Source organism: Pinus tabuliformis, chromosome 5_2 (genome assembly GCF_031772625.1).
Source record: "Pinus tabuliformis cultivar Carrire ecotype Pingquan chromosome 5_2, CPIR1, whole genome shotgun sequence".
In the NCBI taxonomy this organism is placed as follows: Eukaryota; Viridiplantae; Streptophyta; class Pinopsida; order Pinales; family Pinaceae; genus Pinus; species Pinus tabuliformis.
The window spans coordinates 432,687,127-432,706,192 of record NC_142306.1 but is presented as its reverse complement, the minus strand read 5'-3'; the positions used below and the strand labels follow the sequence as shown (position 1 = coordinate 432,706,192).

Below are 19,066 nucleotides of genomic sequence, written 5' to 3'. Positions count from 1 at the left end.
ACAAAATTGATCTCTTTTGTGGTTTTGTTGACTTTAGAAAAGCTTTTGGCACTATTCCTAGAAAAGAGTCATGGAAGAGGCTAGAAGAGGTAATGGTTCCTATCGAGTTCAAATATTATATGGAAAGGATATATGAGAATCTTATTGCAAAGTTTATGGCCACTTAGGGTTGTTCGGAGGAATTTATATGGAATATTGGAGTCAAGTACATTTGTTCCATATCCCTTACAATTTTTGGCATATCCATTTATAAACTATAAGAGATTTTGGAATATGTTACTAGGTTGGGTTGGCCCCAAAGTCACTTGTATGATCATATTGTTATCTTTCCAAGGAACTATTATGATCTTGGGAAGAAACTCAAAAGCCTCCAATATTCCTACTTCAAATGAATATGACTACAAATACCAACAAAACTAAAGTAATAATTTCCAAGAATATCACCTATGATATTTTCATTCATGAAAACAACTCCTTGCAAGAAGTTCGTTCATACAAATATCTAGGAAATGACATCCATCATAAGCTCAATTGGAATTATAACATTGAGAAAAGGATAAATGGAGGCTAGAAAGTTTATTATGGGTTGAAAATGATTGTAAGTTGGTAGATTTTTAGATTTGGTATAAAAAATATCCTCTTTGAGACTCTTGTCACTCCTCTTGTTTTATAAGGGTGTGGGGTTTGGGGTTGAAACATATCTAGAGATTCATGGAAGAAGATTGAAACAATCTAAAAGTAGTTTATTACCTAAAACCTCCAGAATACAGGACTCTCTACCCTATCCTCTTAATTCAAGAAAGACATTCCCACATAAAAACCTTGGTTATGACTAGTTTTCATATGGATAAGAAGTCATATAATATGGAGGGCAAGAGGTTTCCCAATATTCCTTCCAAATCTACTCAAAATTCCCACCTTCAAGTCAAGAAAGGGTAGCATAAGGATCACGAGCATTGGCTATATCATTGAGGAATAAAGGAGGAGATCATGTTTCACAATTTGGATAATACTAAAAATATTATTACTTCCAAATTTAAGGAGAAATTAAAGAAGGAGATCATATTTGACAATTTGGATAATAATCAAAATATTATTACTTCCAAATGCACGGAGACAATTTGGGAAAATAAGGAGGTGGAGTGAAAAAGAAAAATACGATATTATATGGAGGCGATTAACCCCAATCTCAAAAACCAAATTATCTCTCTTCCTTGACTAGTGCTAAGAAGAAAATGAACATTGTCAATATTAGAAATAATTATCACGAGCTTAAGAGTGAAACTAGGTATTCATTGATTTCCAAAATTCCATAAGATGAAAGAGTTCATCACCTCTGCTATCCTCAAAAGGTTGAAGAGGGAAATCACTTTCTATTAGATTTCTCATCTTATACTCATATTAGATCTAATTTTCAAAATATTTGTAATTATACAAACCTTTTTAACCTTTTAACTCAGTAAAATGATGGTGATCTAAGAGTTCTCATGTAATTATATTTTCTTTTGTGGAAATCAATTTTAGGTGAATTATGGATTTTGGAGAGACACGCTTTTCTTTGGCATGCTAGAAATTGTTTTTGGTTTGTTGGTGCAAAGAGGAACTTTAGTTATTTTTTTCGAACTTCATTTTCTCTCCTCTTAATGTATTTCAACTATGAAAACAATGTAGATAAGTACTCATAGACTTGGTCTCATTTTGTCTTGTTTGTATCCATTGTGGAAATGATAACTATGCTAGATGTAATGGAGTGAGCATTTTACTCTCTGGCTTTGCTGTACTCGGGTTTTTGGGTTGTTATGTTTTACTGGATGGATCTAAATGTCAAGATCTATAGTCACTTTTTTTAGATGAAATATAAGTAATTCAATTTACCAAAAAAAAATGGAAACAAGAACTAAAAGGAGAGGGATACTATTTTGAAAATAATAAAAATATTTGAGGGTGCTTGAATTCAATCATGATAGTGGGCAAGAAGTTTAGTTAACTTTGAGTTTTTTTATTTGATGAGAGAATGCTTTTATTCCTAGTGATTTATTTCATAAGGGCCAACATCTTTAGTGTGAAACTATATGAAATTCCATATCCCAAAAGCTCATGTGATATGCATAGCTAAGCACCACATCAATTTTTGGTTTCTAGTTTAAATTCTATTTAATTTCATTATTGTTTTAAATTGGCTTAAATGAAAATAGTGGGTTTTGAACTTCCATGGATGACATACACTTGTCATGAATTCTAGTTATTTTTAATTACATATATGTGTCCAAACCAACACCTACACTCATGTAATTCACAATTTATTCTACAAATAATAATATTAACAATGTTGTTCTTTCAAAAAAATGAAAAATGATATAGGAAGTGGTAGAATGAAAAAATAATTTAATATTCACCTTGTCTTTTGATGCTCAGTATCTTTGCCAAAATGGTTTCTTATAGCCACATAATTCTATCATCATGGCAATTGTCAGTCTGACCCAACATTAACACCTACAATAGGAAACAAACAAACCAACCTAACTATCTTATCATTGTCAATCTATAAGAGAATGAATAAAATAGTGTGAATTGCAGTGAATTTATTAGTTAACACATGGTCCATGATTGAATATTGAATTTCACCATGTTGTACTGAGTGAAATAATTGTTAAAAATGGGAATAAACATGGGTTAATTAATTATGTCAATGAGACCATCTTCACAGTTATACATGGACAAATGGTCCACCCATATTTTCCTCCCTGGGAAGATTAAAGAGATATGTTTACTATAATGTTTCTTACATGCTTATAGGTTTGAATGTGCATGGCAAGAATGATTATGTGTATAACATTTTTGTTATCATTAGACACAAGCTCTTAGAAATATGGATGATGGTTTCTCATTCATAGATTGTTTTGAAACTATAAATTATCAACTCTTACTTTAGTTAGATAACCATGTCATTATAGAAGATGGCCCAGAGTGGCTCCATTTGAATCACACCTTCTGACACCCCACTATCACCTAGCTAAGGGACATTAGGAATTAACTTTTCCTTTATTACCACATTTTTCTAGGAAGTCAACTTAACTCAATAATACATGAATGTGGCTTGAAAATGGACTAAATAAGAGGGTAAACCAAGTATATAGGTTGATGGTATAGAAGGGTTGATTGTGTAGTTGAGTAAATCAACTAATAGATCTAGTAGATTAGAGTAACACATACGCAAACCCATGGATGTAGATTCTTGTTGAATTCAACCTTTTATTAGTCTAATTTTGTATTTACTATCGATTCAATTTTTCATTTTTAACATGGCTCACAAAACTTTGGATTCCACTGCTAATCATGCCACTAGTATCTAATTCCTATTAGCATCATTTTAAATACTTAGTGACATATTGAGGGTGAATTACTAACTAAACTATTCTCTTCTAGTTCCCCTATTCCATGATTTTAATTTATTATCAGGGTGCCATCATGCATTCACTAATCTAGGAACAAGTGAGAATATTTAAAAAGATGCACATGTTCATAATGTTATCAATTTAGTACTCACTAGATTGCCTCACATACATGTCAGTTTGGATTTTAAAGAACATGTGCACAATTTCAATTACTTGTGCATGCTTTCAAGAATGTGTATGCATTCAAAAAGCATGAGTTATGCTTCAACAATGCATGGGAAATCTATAAAAAAAAAACACTCCTTCAAGAATAAGTGTGTATTTTCAAAACATGTATGTTCTTTTATGTCTAGAACCTTTAAGATGTAGGGAGCGAGGGAGGGAGAGAGGGGTACAGTTGGGGTTTGGTTGTGAAGGACGGAATAAGGAAGGGGTGAAGGGATAGATATGGAAATGTGGGGAGTGGAGTGAGGATGGAGAGACAAAAGATGATAAGGAAGGGGAGATGTGAGAAGAGTGGTGTAAATGGATAAAGAGGGAGTTAATGAATGAGAGGAAATGAATAAAAGGGAGATAGAGTCATGAGGTAGAGAAAGAGAAGTAAGAAGAGGGAGACTTAGAGAGGGAAAGGTGGGGGATAGGGGACATTGGGGAAGAGAGTTAGAGAGAGAAAGTATATAAGAGAGAAGAACAAGGAAAGAAAGAGAGTGAGCATGTGTGTGTGTGAGAGAGAGAGAGAGAGAATTGTGGCAGATAAAGTGAGGAGAGAGAGAGGGAGAAATGGGAGGATGTGCACAATGGCTAATACATATGTTTTAATAATTTCATGATATTTATTTTTTAAAAATGATCATATTATGAGAGTATCAATATTGTATGTTGATAAAGTTAATGTCAATATTTTAGTATTTTGATGTCTTTTTTTCACTATAATTTACAATATTAATTGACTGCATTTTAGATTTTTTAATTACATGACATTATTGATTGATGTGCTTTGGCTAGATTGATGTTTGGTACTCTTGCAGATTACCGTAATCTAAAATTTCATCATGCCATGAATATATATGAATCCTGAACATATCAATAGTTATATAAGGTTGTTGGATAGTTTTAATTGGTGTTTGAATGAGTGAGCTAATTTGACATTGTATATATATGATTTGTACTATTAAAGGCAACCTATTTGGACAAATCTATTAATGACCTCAAGTACAAGTAGATATGAAGAACCATATGGATATGTAATGAAAATGAGGTAAGTTACACGCCTATATTGTGGATAGGGCATTATCCATCAATTTAAATATGATGTTGTGAACATCCTAATATGATTTAAAGCTGGTTGGAAAATAAGCTATTTGTTATATATATATATATATATATATATATATATATATATATATATAATTCCTATTTAATCGTAGATATTTTGAAGATCTAAATTTGAATAAATAAAAAACAAATTATTATTATTATTATAATAAAAAAGATAGAGTGATGAGTATTATTATATTAAAAATCTTGAATAGATAATATTTTCAAATATATATTAATAATAGAATTTGATTTTTTTACAGCTGTCAAATTTCAAAGTTTTGGGTGTCCCAAAAGTTTTTGATGGGGCTAAATCTATTTCCACCATCAAAACCATAATTCAAATACTGTGAGTGAAAAATTTTTAGAAAAAAAATTAGCAAATTCAAAATTCTTCTGATTAAGTCCTTCATTGCGGACAAAGTTTAAAATGATTATTTTTAAAATTTACATTTTCATATAAACATGAATCTTTTATACTTGCGAAATTGACAAAGTAATAAATTGCAGATCAATATCAATATGCCGGATAACTTATTATTATAAAAGATAATGTGAAGTTGCAGTTAGCAGCGAGTTCCTTTCTTGCACGAGAGCACGCCTGCGTTCCTGGTGATCTCTTCCACAACGGCTGAACTCTTTGGTCTGCCACTGTATGCGGTTGCATAGGTCGAAAGCACCTGAGATCCTGACGGCCTGAAATATGCACCATTTAATAGCATATCATCTTCTGATATCCAGTTCCACTTTTTCCATTCACTTTCTGTGGTGTTTTGCCTCATGGTTACTTCTTTAGCAAAGGGATTTGCAGATGCCATAAATCTGGTGTTTTGCCTCATGGTTACTTTTAGCAAAGGGATTTACGCTAACTCAGTATGGTGGGGTTTGAACTTCCACCGATGGCATACATTTCCCACTCAGTGTAATCATTGTTAAACGCATGGAAGTATCCATATCGGCACCTACTTCATAATAGCTATTTCATACTTTTCCTTCACGACAAAATGAAAAATAAAACGGTAAATGAATGAAATAACAATTAAATTATTCACCTTGGCATTCGTTGCACGAGACCTTCCCCAAAATGGTTGAGTGCAACCGTTGCCTGCGTAACTTTGTCATGATGGTGGTCGTCACTGTGACCCAATAGCATCACCTACCATTGGAGAAAAGCACACTGTGAATTGCAATTAATGAACGAATGAGTGAATAAAATAGAGTGAATTGCAATTAATGAACGAATGAGTATGTGAGCTTGCTTACCTTGTTGTGGCGAGTGAAGTAATTGTTGGAAATGGTGATATAGGTGGATGACTTGACTGCGTCAATGAGGCCATCTTCGCAGTTAGGCATAGAGCAATGGTCCACCCATATGTGCCTCGCTGTCGAGAAGGAAATCCCATCTCCATGTTTAATTTTTCTATTCAGAGTAAAGGTGTTTACCATAGCGTTTCGTAGACGCTTACACTCATGAATGTTGATGCCATGAATGATGATGTTTGTCACATCTTTTATGGTGATACACGGGCCCTTACCAATGTGAACGTTGGCGCCTCGTCCATCGATTGTTTTGAAGCTGTTAATAACCAGCTCTTCCTTGAGCTGGAGGAGCATGTCATTTTGGAAGATGATCCAAAAAATCACGGCATCATCACCGGCATTCGTAACGACATAAAACTTGCCGTTCTTGCCTCCGATGGCATCCTTGCCAAATCCAATGCCGCAATCTGCCAGCCGTTTTCTGTTGCGCTCCCAATTGGGGTCGCACCGCCAACAGTCGTCGATGGGATTACCCGTTGCACATGACAACACGGTCAGCTCCTCTTCTTCTCTTGTACTGTTAATAATGCTTCTGCTTCTGTTTGAATACACATATGAAGCATTCTCGTGTCAAGGAAGGTTCTCTCACAAGCTGACATATTCCCGTCGACGACATATTTTTATGTTCGCGTGGGGCTGAACCGTCAGAAATATATTTTTATGAGATATTGGAAACATTCAAGCAGCGGCTTTCTGAAGTCTTATTGAACGCGGTCAAGGAAGGATCTCTCACAAGCTAAAACCAACATCTGTCGAAATTTTGATATGAGAAACTGAACTTCAAAGAAAATGGTGAACCCTTACCAACCGACACTGCAGTACCGCTCTTTCACTGATACAAATGGTGAAGGAAAACTCCACACAAAATACGGAATATTGTGAACTTCTGACCATTGGCTTTCCCAATCCTAATTGTTACCCGTCAAATCTCTACAATAGTATTTTCACATGTCATAACTGGCAATTCACGTTTCATCTGAATTTCAGATCAAGTTTAACATTTAAATCTTCGTTAAACATCTAATCGTTCAAGAGATTAAGTTTAACATGTAAATGTTAGGAAGATGTCAAATCATTAATGATTAAGTTTAATATATAGATTTAGAATCATATAAAAAGAATATATATTAATTTGATCAATTTAATTTATAGGAAGATGAAATTAATTAATTTGAAAATATTGTTTTTATATATAAATAAAATAAATTAATATTACTTTCACAATTATTTACCTGAGTTTTTAGGTACCACTTTTTAGATATGATTTATGATTGAAAATTTATACCTTTTAAATTTATCTATGAGGCTAAGAGTATTGTGTTATATTTTTATATTTTATTTGAAATTTATAAAATCTACATTATTAATTTTTATCTTTCGAACATTATCATAATTATTATTAATTTTTTAATAAATAATTAAATAAATAAAATAAAATAAATATAATTGATTTTATATTAATAAATTTATGTACTTTTAAAATTAATTTATATTATAGTTCTAATGGATAGTTTAATTAATTTTTATCTTTCGAGCATTATCATAATTATTATTAATTTTTTAATAAATAATTAAATAAATAAAATAAAATAAATATAATTGATTTTATATTAATATATTTATTTACTTTTAAAATTAATTTATATTATAGTTCTAAGTGATAGTTTAATTAGTAGAATTCTCATTGTTAAGTAACTTGCCAACTGGAAGGTTATGTGGTCAAATTTCCGAGACACCTTTCAAGTTAGGCCTGATCAAATAAGCCCGCGGATAAATCCCTTTAAATAGATCTACCTAAACCACAATTGAAAAAAATATATATACATTATTAATTTTTATACTTTAATCATTATAATAATAATAATAAATTCCCCAAACATTATTCATATATATTTTTTCTGTGTGATATATTTTGTTTTCTTAACTTAAAATATGAAAAAACGTGAGTGTCCATTCTTTCTCGTTAAGTTCTCTTTACATAAATGTTTATAACTAAACATGTGTTACATTCTTTAAGCTAGAAGTTCTCTTAATTGTTTATTAAAAACATTCCCTGTGCGTAGAGCAATAACAAAATATAAATCATCCTAAACTATCACATTTTATTAAGCTAAAAAACTTATATTTAATTAAATTGAATATCCACCCAGCGCCATTATAATGCCCTTATCCAAATGATGGCAATCTTAATATACAAAGAGAAAAGTGACAAATTGTTAATTTTTAAAAGGCTGAAGATTTTATTAAAATTGAAAATTGGAGCACATATACATAAATAAATCACAAAGGCTTAAACTCCAAATATGTCCACCCTCTAACCGTCGATGAATGTGCTATGAAGTCACTTGAGGATAATTTGTATAATCTATGGGAAATATTTTAAGAAAGGTATCTTTTATGTGAATGTAATTCAAAATTATATTATGAATACTTAAATTTTTAATGTAATATTAATGTGAGGTTAATTACATGTATTTTATAAGAGTAAGAGTATGTATTAGGGTAAAAATAAATTTTATTTTTATGTGGAATTTAAAATGAAAGTTATACATTAACAATATGTATTAGTATAAATTTGATATACTATTTTACATTTTTTAAAAATGAAATAATACATGAAAAAATCAAGAAAGTTAAAAAAAAATAATAGTAAACATTGAATATTGGCACAGTTGTTGAGAGAGGAAACAATAATATACATTTTTAGAAATTAGAATTATTTATGCAAGAGACATGTGGATGGATGAATAATAAATATATTAGTGAATACATAATTAGAAGTTTTGCATGAGTAGACATGTCTTATTTTGTACAAATAATGTAAGAAGAGTGATAAAGAATTGCTATACAAGACACCAAGCATTTTTTTGGAGAAATTTTCAAAATAAAATGTTAAACAATTTTCTCCTAATTATATTAAATTTTGAATGAGCTTTATTTTGAAATAAATATTTCATATTTCTTTTATAACTATATAACTGATTAGTGAAAAAATAAAGTCATTTAATTATTGTTAATTTATACACATTTATATAACCTTTATAACTTCAAACAGATAACTACACTCCCTTTTCCATTCACAAAATTAAACAAACCACTAGAAACCCTATCTTCCCTTTACAGAAAAAAATAAAATTCTCCAACAACAAATTACAACTTATAAATACATATATTTATAAAATAACTCAATTAAAAATAATACATACAAATTTAATAAGCTTAAACTGATTTTAATATCTCTTCAAGCTTTATGTTAACTTATTGCTAACTTGTATTTATAACTTCAAGATGTAGAATCCTCACTCCCTGTTAATGTATCTCGATGCTAACTTTAAATATTAGATGAGACGAGCATGGAAAGCGACTGATACCTAAAAGTTTTCAATAATCAATAATCTTGTGGAAAGTCAAAAGATCGAAGTTTGTTGTATTGAGATGCAAATTGCAAGCGAACCGATGTGGAAAGCCTTGCGAACGAACAGTAAACCATCAAGTAACATATCTCTAATGATGTCACTGTGAAAATCCCTCATGTCACTGTGAAAACGTGCGCCTACATCCGTATTTCCGTTACTACGTCCAATAGTTTCGATTGCATTAGCCCCTTGTTTTCGCGTTGATTAGGGTTTTTCATGAACTTTTAATAGAAAAGGTTAACTTTTCATAATCATAGTTTTTCGTGAGCTTATAAAAAATTATTTTCTTGAAGTGTATGAGAATCAAACACATGTTTTAAATGTCTAATTTATAATTTTTTTAGAAAAAGTTGTACCTTGAGTTACATTATTTTAATAACTAAAATAGTTATAAGGTGGTAGGAAAATAATTTAAGGTAATAGTGTCAATTTTTAGAAAAAGTTGTACCTTGAGTTACACTATTTTAATAAATAAAGTAGTTACAGGTGGCAGAATATAATTTACCGTAATAGTATCAATATTTTGATATATAATTGATAACCATTCATATAAATTTGTTTTTACAAATATTTAAATTATTTTTTAAATGATATATTTTTTTTATATATATAAATAAATAAGTGCTATAGAGTAGCTAGTAATTATGGTTTAGTTTAAATAGAATTAAAGTAAAGTAAAAATACTAAATTCATTTTAGAAGCAAGGTTTAGAATTCAGCTAATTTAAGGTTTACTGATTGGTAGATTGAGATATTTTCTTAATTGCAATTTTGTATTGTTGTGATGGAGTATCCAAACCTATTCAACTACAAGTTTTATTGTAATGATAATATTTTTATTGAAAAATACATCATAAAAGGTTTTGCTTTTGTATGTAAAATATAAATAAATACATTTTAAAAGATAATTGTTCTTAAAAGAAAAATTAATATATTCCATAAAAAATTACAAATATAAAAAATGAATTGTTTTCTTTAGTTAATAATTTGATAATCATTTTAATTTACTATTAATGTTTTTTAATATTTTTTATTAATATTAAATAAAATTATATAATGATGGTTAAAAGTCATTTATGAATTTAAAAAAAATAATAATATATATAAATAATTTTTATTTCTAAAATAATTATGTAATAAAAAAATAAAAAAAATTTACTATTTTTTATATTTGTTTAAATTTAGAATTCGAAACTATTTTGATAATTAGTGAATTATTTAAAATATATAATTTTAAATATTTTCACCCAATTATTAATTATTAACGAATTTATCAGATTGCATTGGTTTATGTACTAATTTTGTCTCAGAACTCTCTCCACGTGAAACTTCGATCTACTTATATTACCCGATGCCCCTATCCCATAAACTTTTCTCCATACTTCGATACAAATGGCTTTTCTCCATACTTCGATACAAATGGCTTGGGCGCCCCGCCCTGAACGCAGCGGAGTATTATGCTGCTTGCCTCTGCTCAAGTAAACAACAACAATTGTGCTGCTTGTCTCTAGCTCCTCCAATAGTATTTTCACATGTCATAACTGGCAATTCACGTTTCATATGAATTTGATCTACGTTTTATATGAATTTCAGATCAAGTTTAACATGTAAATCTTCGGTAAATATCTAATCGTTACGTTTAATATGAATTTAAAATCAAGTTTAACATTTAAATCTTCGTTAAACATCTAATCGTTCAAGAGATTAAGTTTACCATGTAAATGTTAGGAAGATGTCAAATCATTAATAATTAAGTTTAATATATAGATTTAGAGTCATATAAAAAAGATTATTAATTTATCAATGGAATTAATTAATTTGAAAGTGTTGTTTTTATATATAAATAAAATAAATTAATATTATTTTTTACAATTATTTAAGTGAGTTTTGAGGCACTATTCTTTAGACATGATTTGTGATTGAAAATTTATATTTTTTAAATTTATTTATGAGGCTAAGAGTATTGTGTTATATTTTTATATTTTTACAAAATGATAAAGTAGTTCAGCCTTCTCCTCGGCTATATCACCTGGTCCAACTTCCAATGTTGGGCCTCTTTCATTAAGTGCTCAAACTTGTCTTTATATAGATTTACAATGCTCATAATGTAAAAATTATGTCTCCAATGGCTCCATAATAGTAAAAAGAGACCCCGCTTGGGCTCTTGTTGGGCTCAATTTGGCCAAAAACTGAAGAAGTTATGTTCTAGAGAATTTTTTCTGCTAACTCCTCTACAAACTAGGCTTCTCTACTCACTCTCCTCTACAAATTAGACTTCTCTACTAATTGTTCTATGAATTCTTCCATTCCAATGCCTGTCAAGTGCCAATTTCGCCCAACATCAGTGAGATTCTCGTCGGTTCAGGTGCAATTTGTTATTTCTTTTAAATGTGTAAAAAGGCTTATTGGCGAAAAATTTGGGCCACATAGGACAATGAGCCTCAGGCTTGGGGCTAACGCCCAACCCTGTCAGCCTAGCCCCCTAGTCCGTCAGCATTCAGTTCCATGGCGCATATAGCTTGGGGTTGGCCCCCATATTATCCACATCCATTCCACTAAGCTCTGTGTTGCGTCTGCCTTCGGCAGTATGGTTCAAGGTTTAGACCGTGGGTAAGGGCCAAGCCCCGAGCGCTTGGTCGCTCTGCCCATGGGCTCATGGGTAGTGTAGTGACCAGGGGCGAGGGGCTTTGCCCCGACCCCCTCCCCGAAGTTCAAATTGCTTAAATTTTAAATAGGATTTCAATGCTATGGTTTATTAATCAACACCATTCACGATGCAGTAGAGCATTACATTTATTGTTCAAAGATCCCACTATTCGAACCCAGTCAGGCCTCCGGCCAACCCATACTAATCTTTGACACTGTGTTGGGGTGTCATGTGGCATCGCACCATTGGTCCACCTAAAATCTCTAACCACCAATCAAAACCTGTGAAATTGAACTAATCACATGAGGCCACTTAGTAGCCTCCCATTGGCCTGAGAATACCATTGAACCTACACAATCAACTTGTTGATCTATTATATGAACTGCCAAGTTAGTAGTCCTGCATCCAACCTACGAAAATTTTACTTGTTCGGGAAAGAGATCAAAATGCGATATTGGGAGCATATGATATCGATTTTGGGCGATTCAAGTCACGTTGGACTCAGGTCGGCAAGATCTACGCTTTGGCACTAATTTCAAGCATTTTTCAACACTTTGAATTTTGAGCAGTTTACTAATCCTTTGGATCACTCCTCCATACTAGAATCTTTTGGACATCCAAAAGACTATTTTCAGTCAACAAAAATATGAGGGCATAGTTACCTCACACTTCCAATCTCAATCCATCTACCTTTTCTCGGATTTGTACCTTTGAGCCCCACACGAAGGTATTCCACATTCCTTCTTCTTGAAGTTCTCTTTTTTCTGTTAAGGATAATATCTTGTTGTAATTATTCACGAAATTCAGGAGAGAAATATTTTATTAAAGGAATCTGAACATTATCTCCTTGATCGTCAATTAAAGGAGGCCCATATAATCTAAAATTCTCAACATTAACAACTAAATACATTTGCATATATGGAGGCAAATCCAACTGGAAGGCATTATTACCAATCTTTTCTAAAACTTAAAAGGTCCATACCTTATTGGTTTCAATTTTTTACCTTCTCCTTGAAGTCTATCCTTGCTCATGTAAAGAAAAAATTCATCTCCAACATGAAAATTTTGGTCAACATGATGCTTATCATGCCTTGTCTTGTACTTGGTTTGACTCTTTTCCAAGTGTTCTTGAACCATTTGATGCACCAATTGAACTTTTTCAATGAATCTTCATTATCTCCACTAATAGCAACATCTTTCCCAAACCTAAAATCTAAAGGTTATTTTCGTAAGTATCCCAAGTATGCCTCAAATGGAGATGTTTGAGTCGATGAATTCTTTGCCCGTTTGTAAGCATTTTGAATGTAGTGTAAGTGTTCATCCCAAAGATTAGGATGTTTGTTTCAATAACCACAAAGAAGATGTACTACTGTTTTGTTCACCACTTTTGTCTGACCATCGGTTTGTAGATGGAATGATGTGATCTTTTTCAACTTGGTGTCCATGAGTCCCCATAAGCTTGACCAAAATTTCCCGACAAATCGAGAATCTTAATAAAAAATAATAGATTTGGGCAACCCACAATGCACCCATACATTTTTAAAGAACATTTGTGCAGTGTGTTCACTTGTAACCTACTTCTTACAAGGCATCAAAATACACATCTTGCAGAAACAATCCACCACAACATAAAGATAATCATGATTTTTTTTTGACATAGGTAACCCTCCTAAAAAGTCCATAGAAACACTTTCCCAAGGACACGAAGGAATTGGAAGTGCCGTATACAATCCTAACTTTCTATTGCTAGGCTTACTAGTAGCACATAAATAACATCCTATTACATGTCATAACACACTTTCATTCATACAAGGCCAATAACAATACCTTGGTAATTGTGCCACTCTCTTTCCTACACCAAAATGGCCAACAATAAGAGAAGTATGTGCTTCCCTTATGATGTTGATTCTTTCACCCTATGGAATGCATAACTTGCCAAGATGATACAACAATTTATCATGAACATAATAATCTAATTCCTCTACTTAGTTTCCTTGACACAAAGTTGCATATACATCTTTAAAATAGTCATCTAAAGCATACTCTTCAATATAGCTCTCATGCATGATAGAATTATGCTTAAGAATAACTGGTGGACTAACAATTGTTGTGGATACCATATCAACAACTTTGTTATAGATACCCTTTTTCTACATTATTATCAAATGGAATTGTTGCAGTTAACCCATCCAATGGTTGATGATTAGTGTGAATTATAGTTTCCTTTCCCATCAAATAGTGTTCCCATTTTTTCACACTTTGCACCAATGCGTACAATTCTTTGTCATATCTAGATTGGTTAACTACTACACCAGTAAAAGTTTCAGAATGCTAACAAATGGGCTTACCATGTTGCATCAAGACTGCTCCCATGGCATAGTCACTTGCATCGGTATGTATCTCAAATGGATGTCTTAAATCAGGGAGTGCAAGTATTGGTGTTGTATTGATTCTCTCTTTCAATGCATTGAAGGCTTTCTGTTGCTTGCCTCCACACTAAAAAAATTGTTTCACACTTGTCAAGGCATGTAATGGAGTTGCAATTGATGAGAAGTTGGAAATGCACTTTCTCGAATAATGGGTTTCTCCCAAAAATCTCCTAACTTCTGTTACATTATTGGATTTAGGCCAATCCACAATGACTCTGTCCTTTGATAGATCTATCTTCAATTCACCCAGTCCAACAATATGTCCCAAATACACTAACGAGGTTTCTCCCAATTCACATTTAGACATCTTTAAAAACAAACTTTATTTATTTAAGACATCTAAGACTTAGCTAACATGCTTGACATTCTCTTCATGAGTCTTGCCACAAATCATTATGTCATCTAAGTAGACTATCACAAAGTCTACAAGAAAAAGTCTTAGGACATTAACTCTCATGAACGTTGCAAGAGAATTACAAAGCCCAAATGGCATAACCAACCATTCAAGCAAACCTTGCTTTGTTTTGAAAGTTGTGTTCCATATTTCTCCTTCAAAAATCCTAATATGATGATAGTCATTTCTCAAGTCAAACTTAGTGAAATAAACACTATCTTTCAACTGATCAAGTAAATCATTAATTTGAGGAAGAAGGTAATGATTCTTTACTGTGATCTTGTTCAAGGCTCTGAATTCCACACACATATGCCATGTACCATATTTATTTGGTACTAAAACATTTGGTAACCCACATGGCTATGTGCTTGGTCTGATGACCCCTTCATCAAGTAACTCTTGGATTTTTTTCTTGATTCCTGCATTCTCCATAACTATATCCTATACATGCCAATGTTTGGAAGAGGACAATTTTGCAACAATTGGATCTCATGTTGGATTCCTCTTTTAGGAGGAAATCCTTCAGGTTCCTAAAACATCTTATCATAGGTGTTAACAGCCTCAGTCAAATCAGATTTTAATCTTCCATCATATCCTTGGAAGGCTTCATTTTCAAAACTCTCTTTGGGTTTGATCATCAAGACTACAAAATTATTACTAAAATTAGAAATCCTCTTCATTTGTCCAACATTCACAAGTGGTAAATTCAACTTATTTCTATGTGCTCTAACAAAGTACTCAATCAAATTTGTAAAAAAATGATAGTTGTTCTCATGGTGACGAAGTATGGCTCTCCTATCATATAGATATGGGCTTCTGAAAACAATGCCAAAAATGTCAAGTGGAATTATATCAAGCTCTACCTCATCTATAAAGTTTGTAGTGATGGAAAATTCTAGTTCACATCCTTTTGTCACATGCAATTGTGCATTGTCACATATCCAACCTAAAGGATAAGGTTTTGGATAAGGAATGGTTTCCAAGTTTAATTTCTTAATAACGTCTTATGAAATAGGATTTTCTTGTGATCCACTATCAAATAGCATATCTATCTTGGTATGTTTTCAAATGACTCTAATGTGGAAAAACTCTATTCTTTATTTTTCGTGTTTAGTTTCATTGAGGTTACTAGAAGAACTAGTACTTGCAATAAAGTCCTTACCTTTAAATCCCATGGTTGTGACCTTTGTTTCATCCCTGGAATTGGATCCTAAATCATGTTGTGTAGTTGTAGCAGTCTTTTGTTTCCCTTTGTTGTTAAACTTTTAAGGTCTCATTTCAGGATGAAGTTTCCAATGATGATCTTCATCATGACCTTCTTTTGAACAAATGTTTACATGTGAGTTTTTTCTCCCTCATTCTTGACTGAAGCATTCTTCTCCCCTTTTTCTTTGACTTTCCCCTTTCCTTTGTCTCCACTCTTGAACGGATTTTTGCTTCCATATTGGGGAACATTCTTTCCCCTTGCTTCTAAATGAGTTTCCTGTACACAAACTTCATCTAGTTTTGTAGGGTTAAACATGAGAATTATGTTTCTCAAATAACTATGTAAACCTCAAATCTATTTGATTAGAGTGTCTCGAGAGGATAAATCTATACCCAAAAGCAAAGATCTTTTCTTAAATTCTTGAGTATAGCTTTGCACATTTTTACCCTTAGCTTGCCTAATGTTTTTCCAATCCATTATAGCTTTTTGCATGTATGCTAATACATAAAATTCTCATCTTATTGCAACAAAAAAACAATTCCAAGAGGATAAAACCTTACCTCTTTTATTCATGTCCTCTTAAGTTTTCACCTCCCACCAAATGGGTGCTACACTTTCCAACCTAAGAGAATCGAGCTGGATTTTGGTTTCATCATCCTTGATTCTTTGTATTCTACAATATACTTCAATCTAACAAAGCCAATTATCTAATTTGTCAATATTTACCTCTCCATTGTACATAAGAAATTCAAGCTTTATGTCAAGATTTATGAAAGGAGTTTTTCCATGCCCCTTTGGAGAATTTGGATGTGTTTGTGGAGGGTTAGAAGTAGAAGAAGATGAGGATGAGCATGAGGATGGAGGTTAAGGTAGTGGCTTGTCACCATTCACTCCATTCCCTTTTGGAGGTTTGTATCATTTTCCTCCATCTCCTTTTGGAGGTTTTGAGCTCTCTCTTTGCAACCTTAAGTTCCTCTCCTCATAAACAACTTTCACCATTTCAGACATTTCAAAGAAATATTTTTTAAAAGTTCTCTCATCTTCAGACATCCCTTCATGACCTTCATGTGCCATGATTAGTGAATCTTGAGATATGCGTGTTCTCCTTGAAACAATTTGAGACCTTGACTCCACAAGCTCTCCTTCTCCTGTTTTGAGCTTCAACCTTGCAAGCATCATAAAAAACATGCAAAAAAAATCAAACCTTCAAAATAACCTTGAGCACTGATACAAAGCTAATCTGCTATACAAAATTGAAGGTGATAGGAAAATTTGCAAAGTAAAATTTTATGTCTTTTAGGCAATGGATCACTTTGCAAAATCACATAAAATAATGGTTTAAAACTCATTTAACAACATAAAAACATAGACAAAGATACCATATGAGAAAACAAAACAATAAAATGATAAATGAGTTCACCCCTCTCCTCATCTAGCTTCTAATGTTGAGCCTCTTTCGCTAAGTGCTCAACATTGACTAAATAAGAGGGTAAAACAAGTATATAGGTTAATGGTGTAGTTGAGTAAATAAACTAATAGATCCTGTAGACTATAGAAATACATATGCCAATGCATGGGTGTAGAATCTTGCTCAATTCATGCTTTATCCAGTCTAATTTTGTATTTTCTATAGATTCATTTTTTCTTGTTTAGCATGGGTCAGAAAACTTTGGATTGCAATACTAATCATGCTTCTAGGTTTTAATTCTTATTAGCATCATTTTAAATACATAGCAACTTATTCAGGGTGCATTACTAGACTAAATTATGTTATGCAAGTTCCCCTATATCATGATTTTAATCTATTATGAGGGTGCTTGGAAGATAATGATGGCGTAAGAAGTCATAATGGGGCCATCATGAAATCACTAATGTAAGAAAAAGTGAGAAATCTTAAAAATATGTACATGTTCGTAATACTATAGACTTTGTGCTCCCCATATCGCCTCACATACATGTTAGTTTGGATTTTCAAGAACATGTGCACATTTTCAAATTATTGTGCATGTTTTCAAGAACATGTGCACATTCTCAAAAGCATGAGTAAGATTTCAACAGTGTGGGGGAAATTTCAAAAAAACACATGCTTTCAAGAATGTGTCTATTTTCAAGAACATGGATGTTATTTCATGTCTAGAATCTTTAAGATGTAGGGAGCAAGGGAGGGAGGGAGAGATATAGCTGGAAGTTTGCTTCAAATGAGGGAATAAGTAAGCGAGGGAGGGAAGGAGGGACATATATGGAAATGAAGGAAGTGGAGTGAGTGTGGAGAGACAAAGGAGGATAAAGAGAGGGAATGAAGGAGAGAGGTGTAAATGGATAAGGAGAGAGTTAATGAGTGAGAGTCAGAAATTAAGAGGGAGATAGAGTCACAGGGTAGATAAAGAGCGGTAGGAAGACATAAATGTAGAGAGGGAAAGGTGGGCGATAGTGGCCAATGGAGAAGGGAGATAAAGGGAGAGTAGAGAAGAGAGAAGAACAAAGAAGAGAGAGAGTGAGCATGTGTGTGTGTGTGTGAGAGAGAGAGAGAGAGAGAGAGGAGAGAGATGGAGGAAGGTACACAATGAATAATATATATGTTTTAATAATGTCATGTTCTTTTCGATAAAATGACCATATTATGAGAGTATTAATATTTTATGTTAATAAAGTTAATATCAGTTTTTAGTGTTGTAATGTCTCTCTTTTCGCTCTAATTTACAATAATAATTGAGTGCATTTTAGATTTGTTAATTACATGAATTTCTTGATTGATGTCCTTCAACTAGAATTATGTTTGATACTATTTGGGATTATACAATCATCTGATAATTCAACATGGCATGAATATATATGAATCACAAACATATCAATAGTTATATAATGTTGTTGGATACTTTGATTGGGCGTATGAATAAGTGACTTGATTTTATGGTGTATATATATGATTTGTACTATTAATC

The 19,066-nt window shown here is 32.2% G+C and overlaps 1 pseudogene; it reads right to left on the bottom strand.

Annotated features, from left to right (window-relative positions):
• Positions 1–5,278: 5,278 nt before the first annotated feature.
• On the bottom strand, positions 5,279–6,518 carry LOC149159499 (putative pectate lyase 18; annotated as a pseudogene).
• Positions 6,519–19,066: the final 12,548 nt, after the last annotated feature.